We start from the raw sequence: 14896 nt of genomic DNA, 5'->3' as shown, positions 1-14896 counted from the left end.
CTACCCTTATAAGCTCTTAGTGCCTACTTCCCCATCAACACACTGGGCTATGACCAGCCATGTACCGCATGGGCTGCTCTTACTCCAACTGGTCAACCTTCATTGCCATGTTTTCAAGATTCATCAACCCCATGGCATTTTCTCCTCTCACCTCCTCTCTCTTCTCCTTCTGTGATCCTGCCTCAGACCCCAGGCCTGGGAACCAACACCCCGCCCACCTCTCTTCTGCCCAGCTCCAGGCTTTAGGCATGTTTATTCAACCAATAGTTTTAAATTAAGAAACAAGGTTGCATAGCGTCAGTGGATGTACAGGAGGATCTCCTCATTCCTGAGGCAACCAGATTCTGTGGGAGGGTCAGTATTTAGCATCACAATAAGTAAAAAGAGACCAAACTTCAACATTGTGTGCCTCGGAAGAAAGGAATGGCCCACAGGGAGGGTTGGGCCACCCCTTACTAGGTTCCTGGTACTCCTGGGGGGACTCTGTGTGGGAGGAAGGGAAAGTTCCTGCCTGCTCTTCCATCTTCTGCTGAAAACAGAGCAGGACTATAAGCTTTATTTTGTTTTGTGTGTGTGTGTGTGCATGGGTGCACATGCATGAGTGTAACATCCAGACCTCTCACTGTCCCACCTCTCACTGTCCCACCTCTCACTGTCCCACCTCTCACTGTCCCACCTCTCACTGTCCCACCACCTCTCACTGTCCCACCTCTCACTGTCTCACCTCTCACTGTCCCACCTCTCACTGTCCCACCTCTCTGGAACAGAGATTACAAGTAGGCGTCACCATTACTTGATTTTTTTCTTTTAAATTATTTTGAGACGGAGTTATACTCGATAGCTCTGGCTGGACTGGAACTTGCCAGGCCAAGTCTTGAGCTTGTAGCCCCCTCTCACCTCTGCCTCCCCCAAGTGTCAGATCCTAGAAGTTCACCACCATGTGTGGCTTTTGAGGTCAGGCGATTAAGTTGAAACATTTAGCGTACAGTTAATTCTGTTCCCTTATGCATGTGTGACCATCTCTTTGGTTAATTTTAGTTCGTCACATTCACAGAGCATATCAAATTCACACCCAGCTGTAGTGCTCTGTCCTGCCCCACCTCCTTGTCTCCCTGCAGTCCTCAGAAAGTGAATCCCTGGGATGATTTCCCCCAGCTCAGAATCATTACAATAATGGCCCTGCTGGACTGCCCTGGAGTCCCTTCTGGTCATTTCCAGATGGTGATTTTAGTCATAACCGGTGCCTGGCCAACTCTGGGCAGCTTCTCACAGCCGCGGCACCTATGGGTAGGGGGACTTCTGCAGCAGAGAGAACAGGCTGCCACCCTCTCCAGACCCATCACCACGGGCCTCTGCTTGGTTGTCATCTGCCACCAATGCACATCCCTGGTGCCTCCACACCAGTTTGCACCACTGGTCAGCCCCTCCTTTTCTAAGAGCCTTCAGCTTAGGTCAGATACAGGGTCTCGTTTTATTTTCCTCCTTGCATGGGGTCGCTGGGAAGTAGAGGGGCAGGCAGCAATTGGGATAACAAGCCTAGGCGTATATAACAACTTAGACTTGTTACCTAGGGCATGGGTTTAACCTCTCTGCACCCCAGTGTCCTCTATGCAGAAGAAATGAATGCCCTGTTAAAGGAGATGGAACCGAGGTGGATGCCTTCCGGGTAAACCAGCTCCCTGGTGCCTGTAATGCTCCCAGCTTGGCTCCAGGTCTTTTTCTTTTTGTGTATGCGTGTGGGATGTTGTTGCCTGGCTCCCTTTTCTTGGGATTCCCTTCCCTTGTTCTAGCATTGCTCTGTAAGGAATGAGCTGCATACATGGCGCCAGAAAGCAGGTCCAAGAACAGCTCCCACCTCCAAAAGTCCACACAACCCAGCCGTCTGTGAACCCAGTCATCTGGGCACCCTTGATTCAGAACGAATGGGGCTGCGGCCTAGATAAGCGAACGGGGCTGCAGAGGCGGAGAAGGGCTCCAGCGTCCTTGGGTGTCCCGGGTTTGGCTGTGTCTGAGTGACTGCTGGTAAAGCACCTGATATCTCCTGTCACTGGAACTCCCCCCGCCCCCAGACACACAGATCTCTCGGTCTCAGGAGCTGAATTTGATGCCCGAAGAGAAGAAGGTCTTGAAAAATGTGTGGGATTCAGATGTGGCATGTGCCACCAGTTGTGGGTTGTGATGAGTGTGTGTGCACTCAGGGTGGGTGGTGGTTCACGGGGCCGTGTGGTGGGATGCTAACATTTTACGGCAGACAGGTGACTCATTTATGGAGGACCCAGCTGCAGCATCTGACTGGCCATGGATGATGTTAGCATTTTGTCTAAGCTCCGCCCCACAGTTACCTGGCAATAGCCAGGTGTGCCTGACTCACTATAAAAGGAGCTGCTTGCCCCCTCCTCTCTCCCTTGCTCTTGCTTTCCTTTCTCACTCTGTCCTGTTGCCCCTTTCTCTTCTCTCCCCATTCCCCTTCCCCCTCTCTCCACATGCTCATGGCCTCTACTTCTCTACTTCTCTGCTCTCTCTCTCTGCCTTTCTCTGCCCCAACTACCCTCTCAACGCCTCTCCCCATGTCCTAAATAAACTCTATTCTACACTATACCATCCTATAGCTGGTCCCTCAGGGGAAAGGGATGCCTCAGTATGAGCCTGAGGTAGCACCGCCTTACCCCACACCTGGTTACACAGCCACCAAACATTCCCTCTTCCTTCACCTTTCTATAAAGAAGACAGATGAGAGACACAGCCAAGGATCCCTTAGCAAACTCGGGTTCTGGGTGCTTACAGCATCAATGACACGGAGGGCGAGCAACACCTGTTAATTCCCAAAGCAACTGTGGACAGTGCGATGTCTCTGCAGCTAACCCACATGCTCGACACCAAGGTTCACAAGCGCCTGCTGAGGCTCGTGCTAGCAGATGCACTGAGCTTCCTACCGATAATCATGCCCGTTACGTGCCTTTCCTCTTCCCTGTCTTTCAACAAACTTTATTGCTAGGGTCTTTGGTATCTGTTGGTACCTTTCCCAAATCTTCCAATTCTGTTAACTGCTGACCTTCACTCCCCTCCTTGGGTTCCCTAGTCCTTAAAATATGTCTGTGTTATAACTTCTGCCGTCTGGCACTCTGACCTTGTATGGAAATAAGGCCTTCACAGCATCAATAAAGTTAAGAGAAATTAGTGCCGGCCTGGTCTAGTGAATGGAGTCCTTGTTACAGGGAAAGCGCACTTAACCATGCATAGGGAATGGTAGTGACACAGGAAAGACAATGGGGCCACCTAAGAGCCAGGGACGTCAGTAAGACACCCCCTCTGGCCGTCTAGAATATTGAACAAGCTCCTTACCACTTCAATAAGATCAAGGTCTGGCTGTGTAGGTTTCTGACTTATGTGACTGTTGTTGAAGCCACATCCTGACAGCCAGCCTCAGACAAATGTTAGCACACACAGCCAAAGATGGCGGAGGGAGGAAAGCGGTGACATCAGTGTTAAGGAATGCTTCTGATTTATCAGGAGCCCGTAACCCACCTCACCTCAAAACTTGAAAGAGAACCCCCAGTGGCCTTTGACCTTGAAATGTCAGGGAGCAGCTTCCCATGGGCTGGGTGGGGCTTGTGTGAGGCCTGGGAGAAGAGACCTAGGGGCCCAGGCTTCATCTCCATCTTCTCTGTCCTCCTCAGACCTGCTGCACATGGTGGGTCTTCTTGAGACCCCAGACTGGAGCTGCCAAGCCAGATTTAGGCTGAATACAGTGGAGGAATCCTAGTGTGACTCAGAACCAGGCACCAAGTGCTCCTAAGTAGTGTCCAGGCACTTGGGTGACACACAGTCCCAGAAGAGTATCACCTGCTATTCAGTCATTCCTCTAGTGGGCATAGCCACTAGCATTCTGCATAGTACACACATGGGCACACACCTGTGCACATAATTCACACACCCACTCACCAACAGCATTTCTGGGTCTACTCAGTCACAAGCAGCTGGTTGTTTACCTGGCATTCCTGGGGGATAAATGGTGAGAAGCATCAGGGATTCAAGTGGTCAGAAGATATGTTGATGTGTATTGTATACAGTTCTGGGAGGTAGCAGAAGAGGCTCTGGGACAGGAAGACATTACAGTGTTCTGACTCACGTGTAGACCAGTTAGGAGAACAGCGGTGTTGAGACATGTCACAGAGCCGTGCACTACAGAACCAGTTGTGTGTTAAACTCTGAACCATGGCCACAGACTAAAAGCACATGTAAGAGTGGAGTTTGAGGGTTTTGAATCCCTTAAAACCCAACGGGTCAAAAAGGAACAGGTTATAGACAGAAGTTAACTTCTCCTCTCAATGTAGGTTGCCCAAAACCTTGGCTACCCTGAAGCATCTATGTCTAATACCTAAGACCCAAAGCAGGAGCTAGCATTCCAGGCAGGGGTGTTCACTTAGAGACCCTGGAGTCTGGACAGAGGATCACAGTCCTGCGCAAGCCTAGCCTGGTACCTGTCTTGACAATGCCATTTCAGAGAGAAACAGTTAGAGGGCTGCAAATGTAACTTAGTGGGTAGAGTGCTTGCCTCTCATGCATGAAGCGCCGTGTTCGATCCGCGTAGCCCCACACAGACAAGTACAAATGCATAGTCTCAGGCTGAGGAGGTAACGGCAGGAGGTTCAAACATTTAATGGCTGAACACACAGGGAGTTCAGTACCGCATGAGATCCTCTCTGTAAACGATGTACAGCCATGAGTGTCTATAAAAAGGGATTTTCAGGAGAGCAGGGCGCAGGATAAACATGAAAATATTAGACCATGTGCCAGAGATTATGAGCTTTGCACCTCTTCCTCCTCTATCTGGGACAAGGGGAATGTGGATGCCGTCCTCTGGCAAGTCTTCATAAGCGGGAACCATCTGCTGGCCCTGGGTAAAGGGTGTGGCTCTCCTCTTTCCTCGCCTACTCCAGTAGGTTCTGCTCATCAGATCCTGCCATCTCTCCTCCAGTCCCCACTTGGTCCTCGACTGTAGCCCTCAAGCACACACTTTGTCTCAGAGCTCTGGCTCCTGGTCTTCCCTGTGGCCGAGAGCTAGGGACTGCGTCACGTGCTCAGTCATGGGGCTGTGGAACCTGGGCCGTGCCAGGGCACCCTGCCATGATCTTCCCAGAAGAGTGTAGACTCTGTGAGTCTGTAGGTGAGTCAGAGGGCCATCGCTGAAACCTGCAGAACCCAGGTTTGGGACCCAATGCCCGAGGAGAGCACATACTACGCAGACCCAGAGGAAACCTGTCATTCCTGACTGTCAGTCCCAGCTTCAGTGGGAGACTCAGCAGAGAGGTGTCCAAAGCGACTAGGCAAGACATCACAGACAAGTGACAATGACTTAGGATTGCTCAGCTGAGAAGAGAGGTCACCAAAGAGTTGCTGCCCTGGGGCCCTCAGGTTGAAGTATAGCTGAGCTGCTGGGGGTAAGCCTGTGACAAAGTTCCAGTAAGAGGTTCCAGTAAGGATGGCTCAGCAGGGCAGGCAGCCTGTGGCCACATTCATATCCACGTGGTGAGTACACTTTAGTGTCCATTATCAGTGCCTGGGATCAGAGACCCGGAAGCTGAGCGCCCCCCCCCCACTCCAGGACACAAGGAGGTCCAGTGGAGTGTGGCCTTTCTTGCCCTCTGCCTTTCTCCTTCACATACACAACCCAAATTCTCAGTCCAGTGTTCTCCAAGGGACCTCTGGGCTTCATCTGCTAGAGACTCCAGGAGAAGCAGCTCCTTGAGCCCCATAAGACACAGACAGGCTCAGCACCTCCCACAGTCCACGTGCGCAGCGTCCGCACGCCCTCGGGGGCGGTATGTGATCCATTATACTGCTGTATATTTTAAAATTTAAATCTGGTGACAATGTGGCTGAAATCATCAAAATGCTGAAGAACTAGCACAAGAAAAAGTACTGTGTGTGCTAGTCAGACTACAAAAAATTCTGAATGTATTGTTCACCACCCCTCCATGTATTAATACAGGGCCCCATGTATTCCAGGCTGGCCTCAAACTCCACATATGAGGCTGACCTGGAACTCTTGCTGCTCACAGCTCCATAAAGTGCCAACTTTACAAGCTTGTGCCACCAGACCGGACTTTATTTTCTCTAAAGCAGATTCTGTTCTGATTGTGGCTCTTCTTTGAGTTAGGGTGAGTAACAGCTGGCTAGGGGCCAGTGAGCAGGTGCAGACCACAGGAGTTTGGTTTCTAGATTCCAGGTTGGAAGGAGAGGCCTGCATCCTGAAAACTTTCCCTGACTTCCACTAGTATGTTATGGCACCCTAAAATAATATACACACACATACATGCACTTATATATACACCATAAGCACACACACTTACATATACACCATAAATACACACCTACATACATACATACACACACACACATACACCATAAACACATACACACTTATACATACATCATAAATATATACACACATACCATATCACACCACATTACACAAGAAAGTTTTTAAAATATATATATAATAGGAAAACTACTTAGAAACCTTTTATCTGATGTGCGTCAAGTATTTATAGTATATCAAACTCCAACAGGTCAACAACAAGCACCGTATCTAATTTAAGCGATAGTAGGGGTCATTTCCCCAGAGAAGGTTTATAGCTGGCCAGTAGATGATGAAAAGGTGCTCAATATCCTTACCCATCCAGTGTGCACATCACAGCCACAGTGAGGCCCCATCTCACACACCAGGAAGGCTGTGGTGTGTGGTGAGACTGGGCATCTCAGCTGGAGCCCTCAGAACCAGCTCTGGACATTTAGATATAAATGGTACAGTCAGAACCAGCTGTAGGATAAAGTATGGGGCCCTCAGACAAGTTCTGAGTTAAGCCAGATGGTACAGTTGCTGTGGACAGTTCTGGCACTTTCTCAGAAAGCCAAACATAGGTAGCGATGAATTATATACTGTATTCCTAGGTATATTCTTGAGAGAAACGAAACACAAGTCTATCTGAACACCTGTGTGTAAGTATTCATGGAAGGATTTTTATAATAACTTCACGGAGGAAGCATCCCATATACCCATCAACCTATGAGCATGAAATTGAAACATAAGATGTCTGAACAATGGGACTTCAGTCAGGAGTGAGAGGGTCGAGGGAGGGAAGATGGAAGGGGGGGAGAGAATAAGGAAGGGGAGGAGAGAGGAGGGAGAAGAAGAAGGGAGTAGAAGAGAGGAGGGGAGAGGAGGAGGGGAGAGGAGGAGGGGAGAGGAGGAGGGGAGAGGAGGAGGGGAGAGGAGGAGAGGAGAGGAGGAGGGGAGAGGAGGAGGGAAGAGGAGGAGGGGAGAGGAGGAGGGGAGAGGAGGAGTGGAAAGAGAGGTGCAGTAAGATAGAAATTTTTAAAATGTAGTGTTTTAGGAAAGAAGCCCCATACCAAAGGCCACCCAGATGATCCCATCCGTGTGACCTCCTATAATGGGGGAAATACAGAGACAGAGGACAGGGGCTTCTGAGGGATGGGGCAGGAGACAGTGGGGGCAGGTGTGGTTTATCTGAGTCACTGTTCTAAAACCCGACGGTGTGATGGTAGCACACAGCTGTGGATGTGCTGAAACCACATTGAACATTTTCAGTCTGTACATATAAAAACTACACCTTAGCAAAGGTGTTAAACACACAGACACACACACATGCACACGAACGTGGAATGTGCACACACACCCTCACACATGCACACACATGCACATGCACATGCACATGTACAGGCATGCACACTCTTGTTCGAGTGCACACACCCACACACACCCACACACACCCACCCACCCACACACACACACCCTTCCTATAGAGCTGGAGTACAGCTCACTGATGAGCATTTGTCTAGCATAAGAGACACTAGGTTCCACCCCTTAGCACTGAAAAATAAAAAGAAGATTAAAGGAAAAATGTCCCACACCCATAAAACTGTTTGCAGGTTTTGCCCAAAGTGAGAACTCTGGTGTACTGTGCAAAGCAATCTGGTTGCAGGCAGCTCTGAAGCCATTGTCCTGCGGAAACACCTCCTTAGCTTAGTCCTGTAACATCTTTGCTTTACAGTAGAGCATTCGGGAGATCTCTTTGGGATGTGATTAATAGTGCAGAGGTCTTTAAATAATGAATGCACAGAAATGCACTCAGGATTTTGTTTGAGCACCGGCTTTGGGAAGTCACAGCCGGGTAAACACTACTCAGCGAAGCACTGAGACTGCTTATTGAGGTCTGTTATGCAACTGGACAAACTGGCTTCTATTTTAGGAGCACAGATACCTTGCTGTTTATTCCTGGTTGCTACTGCTACCCCAGCTGGCCCAGTAATGGGAAGGATGGTCCCTTCAGAGGGCACAAGAGAGAGGGATGCATCTGCCCAGCCTGGTGCAGTCAACTGTAGTTTAACGCTCAGTGAGTTTCCAGACTAACAAGAGCCTAAGACAAACTCATTACAAAGTGAATGGAGCCAGCCTCAGAAAAAACACCGCCGCATACGTTCTTTCTTTCCTGGGCCCTAGATTTTATGTAGCTACACAGACTCATTTGGTTGCCATGAAACAGAAGCAAGACTGTCTAGGAAGTGAACGGAAGAGGGTTGGTGACACACCAGAGGACAGGGGCTCGAAGTATTTTATACACTTGCGTGACAATGCCCTTATGTAACCCAGAACGGTAATACCAAAAGAAGTTACAGAGGGATTTTTATTTAATTAAAATGTAGCCACATTTTAGAAACAGTAAGCTGCCTTTTGGAAGGCAAACGCTTTAGTTTTGTGTAACACATAACTGCTTTGTTATCTTTCTGTAGAATAGCCCTCTATGTTTCTGGGTAGTCCCCTATTTAACGACTTTAAGTCAGGTCCTGTCTTTGAGATAAGACCTATCTCTGCTTAAAACAAAAGACTAATGCATCAAGAGTGCAGATGTCTCCCTGAATATATGTGAATCTCCCAGAGTCCTTCCCTCTCCCAGGGCAGGCAGGTCATGTGGGCAAACCGTCAAGGTGGGCACTGTTGCTAGTCCAAGGCTACCGGCTCTCCTCACTGCTTTTGAACTGCCACATTTTGGAAAGGTAACAATAAAAGCTGCTCAGGGAAGATCAGAAAGATACAGAAGGAATGTATCAATGCAACAGGACTGAGGACAGGGAGCCAGACTGAAACTCCCTGGAGTTTGTCATAGCAGCTACACGCCACCCTTTTGCCTCAAAGAACCACACCCAGGTTGTGAAATGGATTTTCCTTTCTATCTCGGCAGCGCTTCTTTCAAAGTCAGCTCTGTGGCCCTGTGGCCTCAGGGTGAGTCGTGGGGAGTAGCAACCCTTCTTTAGCTTGCTGGGAGGGCTGGGGAAACACACCCATCTGGCGCCCTGTCCACACAACCCAGGGTACGGTCAATCACTTGAGCTTTGGAAAGGATACACTGTGGGTGGAGAGTATACCGCACACAGCAAGGAGCTGCCGATTACCAAGATCAATACAGGCCAGCTCTTAACAGCCATCTGTGTGTGGACCTCTTTGCAAAAAATGTGCTCAGAGGAAGGTGTCTGCACCCCAGATATCTTTTGGTTTCCATGTGGAGATGAAAATCAAACCACTATGTGGTTACCAGAAGATCCAAGTTGTAAAGGTATTATGAAAAACCTTCTAGAGCTTTCTGCTCATGTGCACAGGTCACATGACGGCCCGGGAAGCATGCACGGGGGTTTTTCTGAGCTAGTTGTGAAGCTAGGTTTTTAAGCACTAAGAGAAGCAGGACTTTAGAGATGTTACACTCAGCTCCCTCCATGTGGTTTGACCCTAGGTACTGTGTGTTCAGAGCTGTTTTGTCAAGGTTGAGGTGTTGACTAGGAGGGTTCGGGCTGGGCTGTCCCTCCTCAGAGTGGTGAGGTACTGTAGATTTCAGTATTGAAGCAGAAAAACTCATGTGTGGAAGGCCTGGTCAAAAGCAGCACCCTCTCCCGACAGCCTTCGAGCCCTAAGCCGAGTTTCCTTTTGAAATACATCAAATAATCTGCTTCAAAAGCATCGAACTCAACCTCCGATTGTTTTAATTCATGTTATTTGAAAAACTTAAATACAAATGCTCTTCCAGTCACTGTGCCCTTTGGTAGTTAAGCCAAACCATCGGAGTCATGGCTGCCGCAAGTAAGTGGTAAAGGCTAAAAGTGTAACCTGGAGCCATGGTGGCGGAGGGGCAGAATGCGGAACTGTACCTGGTCTATACCACAGAGTGTGTGTGAGGGGCTCCTCGGCCTGAGGGAGGGTGGGTGCACCTGGTAGCTTTACTCTGTGCTTCGACCCCTCCTTCCAGTTCTCTGTCATCTTTTCCCACCCTGGGAGGAACCCAGAGTGAGGCCGCCGTATTTCACATTATGGAATTCCATTACTCAGTGCAGCCAGAGGGCCTACAGCACAGGGCAAAGCCCGGGTAGTAAGCAACAAGCTTTTGGAACCAAAGCTCTCAACTCCAGGCGACGAGGGAGAGGGATCTCAGAGCAGCTCTTTTCCCTCCTCGTGGAGGTTGCCAGAGAGGAAGCAACACTCCCTACACGGCTTTACCCTGCCCCCATTCACCTGTAAGGGTCTCGGTCATATGCCTTAGTACAGTTATGAACTGCCACAGGGTGAATAATCTATGTGGCAAGGATCCTGTATCACCACAGGCTGTTTGCACAGTTGGGGCCTGCCTAGTTTATTTACTAAGGCGTGTTTGGTTGCTTAGGGCTTATGGAGTATAATTAGGAGACATTAAATAATGAGAACTCTGTGCCAAGTATCCGAGGCAGAAGCATAAAGTTGAACTTTCTCCACAACTACCTGGTGACTACGTCTTAAAGGTTTGATTCTTCGACTAATGGAGGCATCAGATTGCAATAGCGAGGTGTGTTTGAACCAACCTGATGCAGAACTTCAAACTGAGTAAAAGAAGCTTCGCCTGCAGCTCATGTCGAGAGGTTCAGAGCTGGCCTCTGTGAGGGAGAGTCACAGCCACAGAGCACACGCATAGCATAGTACATACCACTCATGTGTGTATACACATGCACACAGAGCATGCACATACACACACATACACATACAGCAAGTGCATATACACATAGCACACACCACAAATACACACATACCGACATATACACACACACACAGTTCAGATAGCATGGGCACACACACATAGCACACATCATAAATACACACATACACACATAGTTCAGATCATTCACACATACAAGCACAGACATTCGTACCATCACAAACCTTGCTTCTGAATCTGGGAAGATAATAGCTCAGGAGCTGAGGGCGCACTTTGCTCTTGTAGAGGATCAAAGTTCAGTTCTCAATTCTCACATCAGGTGGCTCATAACTGCCTGTTAACTCCAGCTCCAGGGGATCCAAAACCCCTGACCTCTGTGGCACCTGCACACATGTATTCACATGTGCACACGAGTGTGTACACACACACACAAATAATAAAAACCATCTTTAAAAAGTCCCTCTTGATTCCAGTGTAAAGCTTTACAAACCAGGTCACTGAGGAGAAAAACCACCTTATGAAGGAAACTCTCTACACTTTCAGAGTCTGAGGTGAACATGGCCTCAAAGGTCTAGTCACCAGTGGCATTTCTGGGCTTTTCTTGAATGGGACAGTAAGTGGTGGCCCAGTGAGGTTCACAAGCAAGAGGACAGGTGAGCAGGACAATTACCATGCAAACAGCGTGCATTCAACCACAGCCTTCTGACCCTGTGACATTTGAAGGAAATGCACATGCTTCCAGAAAGGCAAGCCCCACCCACCCTCCTGAACTGGCATGGTGGCCTTTGTGGGAAGTCACCAAGAGGTCGAAATGAACGCCTGCTCTGTCTTTCTTGCATTCCTTCAAATCAGGTGTGAACCCATGACTGAATGTGTAACAATTTAAGTCCCTCACAAACTTCCTGCTCTCTACTTTCATGGCCCTGCTTCATAAGGCACCAGACATCATGCTCTGTCTGGGTGGGCATTCCATCTCTGATGACTGTTGTGTTTCTGGCATCTGCCTGTAATCGGGGCTCCTGCCAGTGAGCATGGGGAACCCCCAGAGCTTTGGGTCCTGGGTTCTTGGATATCAGCTACACTCTTCTGTACCCCAAGGCTTCCTAGTATACAGATCTGGGGGGGGGCACACCCTGTTGTTTCTGTTTATACTGCTGTGAAGTCTATGACATTCACACTTAACATCCAGTGCCAAACAGACTGCTTATATTTAACAACTGTTGTGCCCTGAAAGTTCTGTGACAGATGTTTACAAATTGTGTCAGTTTCTAATAATGATAATAATATAAAACCCTATGATGTCAACTAGGCAATAAACTAATGAAAACCAACCCCAACCCAACCAATTAGCCAACCAATCAATCAACAAAAACTGGTCAGCTCATGAGCCAAGAAATAAAACCAATTCACTAGCCAAAACCAACCAACCAATCAACCAATCAACTAACCAACCAACCGACCAATCAACCAACCAACCAAACAAACAACCAAACAAACAGACAGACAAAACCAAACACATTACCAGCTAGACAAAAGCAGCCAGCCAGCTAGCCAGACAAATCCTGCAATATGGGTAAAAGAGCAGATGTTATCTTTCTTGGGCTCTGAGTGCCCTGGGGTTTTCTCAGCCTTCATCCCTCCAAGGCCCCAGGCCTAAGCTGGTGGTCAGAGCTCTTCTGGACTTTGATGTCACCCCCAAGACACACACACCCGACTCTGCTGAGCATTGAGTCCACAGGGTGAACTCAGAGAAAGTGTGACGAGGCCCAGAGATCCCTAACAGCCTGCTGGAGACAAGGGGCTGCAGCTGGATCCAGAATCTGAGAGGAACGGAGCCTGGGGCTGTGTTTCTAGACCACGTGACTGGGCTGCTGGCTTTTCACTGGGCTTTGTGACCGGAGGCATTCAGCTTTCTAACAGGAGCAGCAGCAGCAACAACATTCTCAGTTCAGGGGTGGAGACTCTGGATCCACTGGCTAATTACACAGCCTGCTGTTAGTTAATAATTACACTTTCTTAGCTGAGACCTGTGGCCACCCTTGGTTGACAAAGGTGTCTGTGTTCCCCAGTTGTTGGATCGGTAGAACACCTGCCACAGACGCCCGAGTCTACCTTCTGCTTGTTCTTTGAAGCCTTTTGCTCTGAATTCACCACAGAGAAAAATCATTTGTAACTCAACGCACCCAAGAACATTTCCACCAAGAACCTTGTGGGCACTGCCCGGCACTTCCACGTGGGTGTCACCTAGCCCGTGCCTTCTAGCCCTTAAACTCTCATTCGTTCTGTGGTAACTGGGAACTGCCCGAGTTCTCAAAACACAGTGTTTATGTGACTTGCCTAAAAGATGGAGCTTCCACATGCGTGGGTCTAACCTCGCCCACACAGAGGCGCAATCCCTACCCGGCCCACACAGTCGATAACCCCCCACCCACACACTGCCGTCAAACAGAAAGGTAAAATTCCCCAGTGAATTTGATATTCATCAAGCACAGCCTTTTCACAATGATGTGGGTGTCTTCAGGTGTGTGTGTGGGGAGCGTCTGGGCACTTTCTTCCCCTGTTCTGTGATACAGAAAGATCCAGGGTGTCAGCAGGAAAGAGGAACAGAGCCTGGAAGTCCTGTCCCCTTTCCCATCTGGGCACCGAGGACAGGGAGTCCCTGCCCTCTCCACGAAGACGTCACCGATAGCCACTGACAGGGCGTGGCATGGCACGGCACCTCCTGGAACACTCCGAACAGCTTGGCTATAGTGTTTGGGTGGCCATTCAGCAAGCCATGACTGGACGCCAGCATGACCTGGGGCCACTGGTGTGTTCATCAGCAGGGCAACATCATGGCTGCCCCATCTGAACTGAAGTTGTGTGGGGAGCAGACTTGGCAGTGTAAGCCAAGTTTGTCAGAGTCTAGCCGCTTCACTCCTGAGGCGGTGTGAGTGAAGGAACACAGCTTACTGAAAAGCTATAGACCTGGCAGCACATCCCCTAAAGAGCGGAAGCTCCAAACAGAGCGCCCCCGAGGAGCTGTCTGCACACACCCCTCACAGCTGTGGTGCCTGCGTTCTCATGGAAACAGATTTTTCCTGTCAGAGTGAAATACTGTTTCATCTCAGTGGAAAGCTTTGTGTTGCTTCGACAACTCTGTCTATATTTGCAAACTAAGTGTCTCATTTCTCAGAATGTCTTTTTAATATCAGTCTCAATGAGAGAGAGAAAGAGAGAGAGGGGGGAGGGAGGGAGAGAGAGGGAGGGAGGGAGGGAGAGATAGAGATAGATAGATAGATAGATAGAGAGAGAGAGAGAGAGAGAGAGAGAGAGAGAGAGAGAGAGAGCCCCCCCCCCTTAGGGTTGTGACAATGATTACACTATGCAGATTATTTGCCAAAGATAGGTTACCCCAGAGTAAGGACCCAAAACTTCTTCACCCAAAAGCCAAATGTGAGAGAATTCTAATGTCCAACAAAAGTTTCTGAACAGTGTGAAACCCAGTCTTTTCTATGGGTGGAAAGGGGGGCCACAAAGAAGGCTGGGAGTGAACCCAGAGGACTATAAAGACCAGAACTATTCCAGAACATTCCAGTGACTTCCCCTCACCAACAGAGCAATGCTGGTGAACTGTTGAGCAATTGGCTTCCGAAGGTTATGCTCAGTGGGGCTAAGCATCGGGCTTCTCCACTGAAGGCAGGGGTGGCCGAAGGGTCACACGCTGCCCTGCCTGGCCCATGGTCTCTCATATCCCCTTTTATCTATTGACTGTCTAGTGATGAATCTGTCCTCTGCACTTCACAGGGTGACCCCTCTTCTCTGGAAAATGCTGGTCTGGCAAAGGCTATAAGGAACAATGGCACCCGTGTCTTCATGTT

The 14896-nt window shown here is 49.1% G+C and overlaps 1 protein-coding gene across 4 annotated transcripts in view; it reads right to left on the bottom strand.

The window, feature by feature from the left end:
- MBP (myelin basic protein) overlaps positions 1-14896 on the bottom strand; it is a 110979-nt gene that overhangs the window by 67583 nt on the left and 28500 nt on the right. The window lies entirely within an intron of this gene.

Source organism: Micromys minutus (genome assembly GCF_963924665.1).
Source record: "Micromys minutus genome assembly, chromosome: 8".
NCBI classification, from domain to species: Eukaryota; Metazoa; Chordata; class Mammalia; order Rodentia; family Muridae; genus Micromys; species Micromys minutus.
This window is presented reverse-complemented; position numbering and strand designations above follow the sequence as displayed.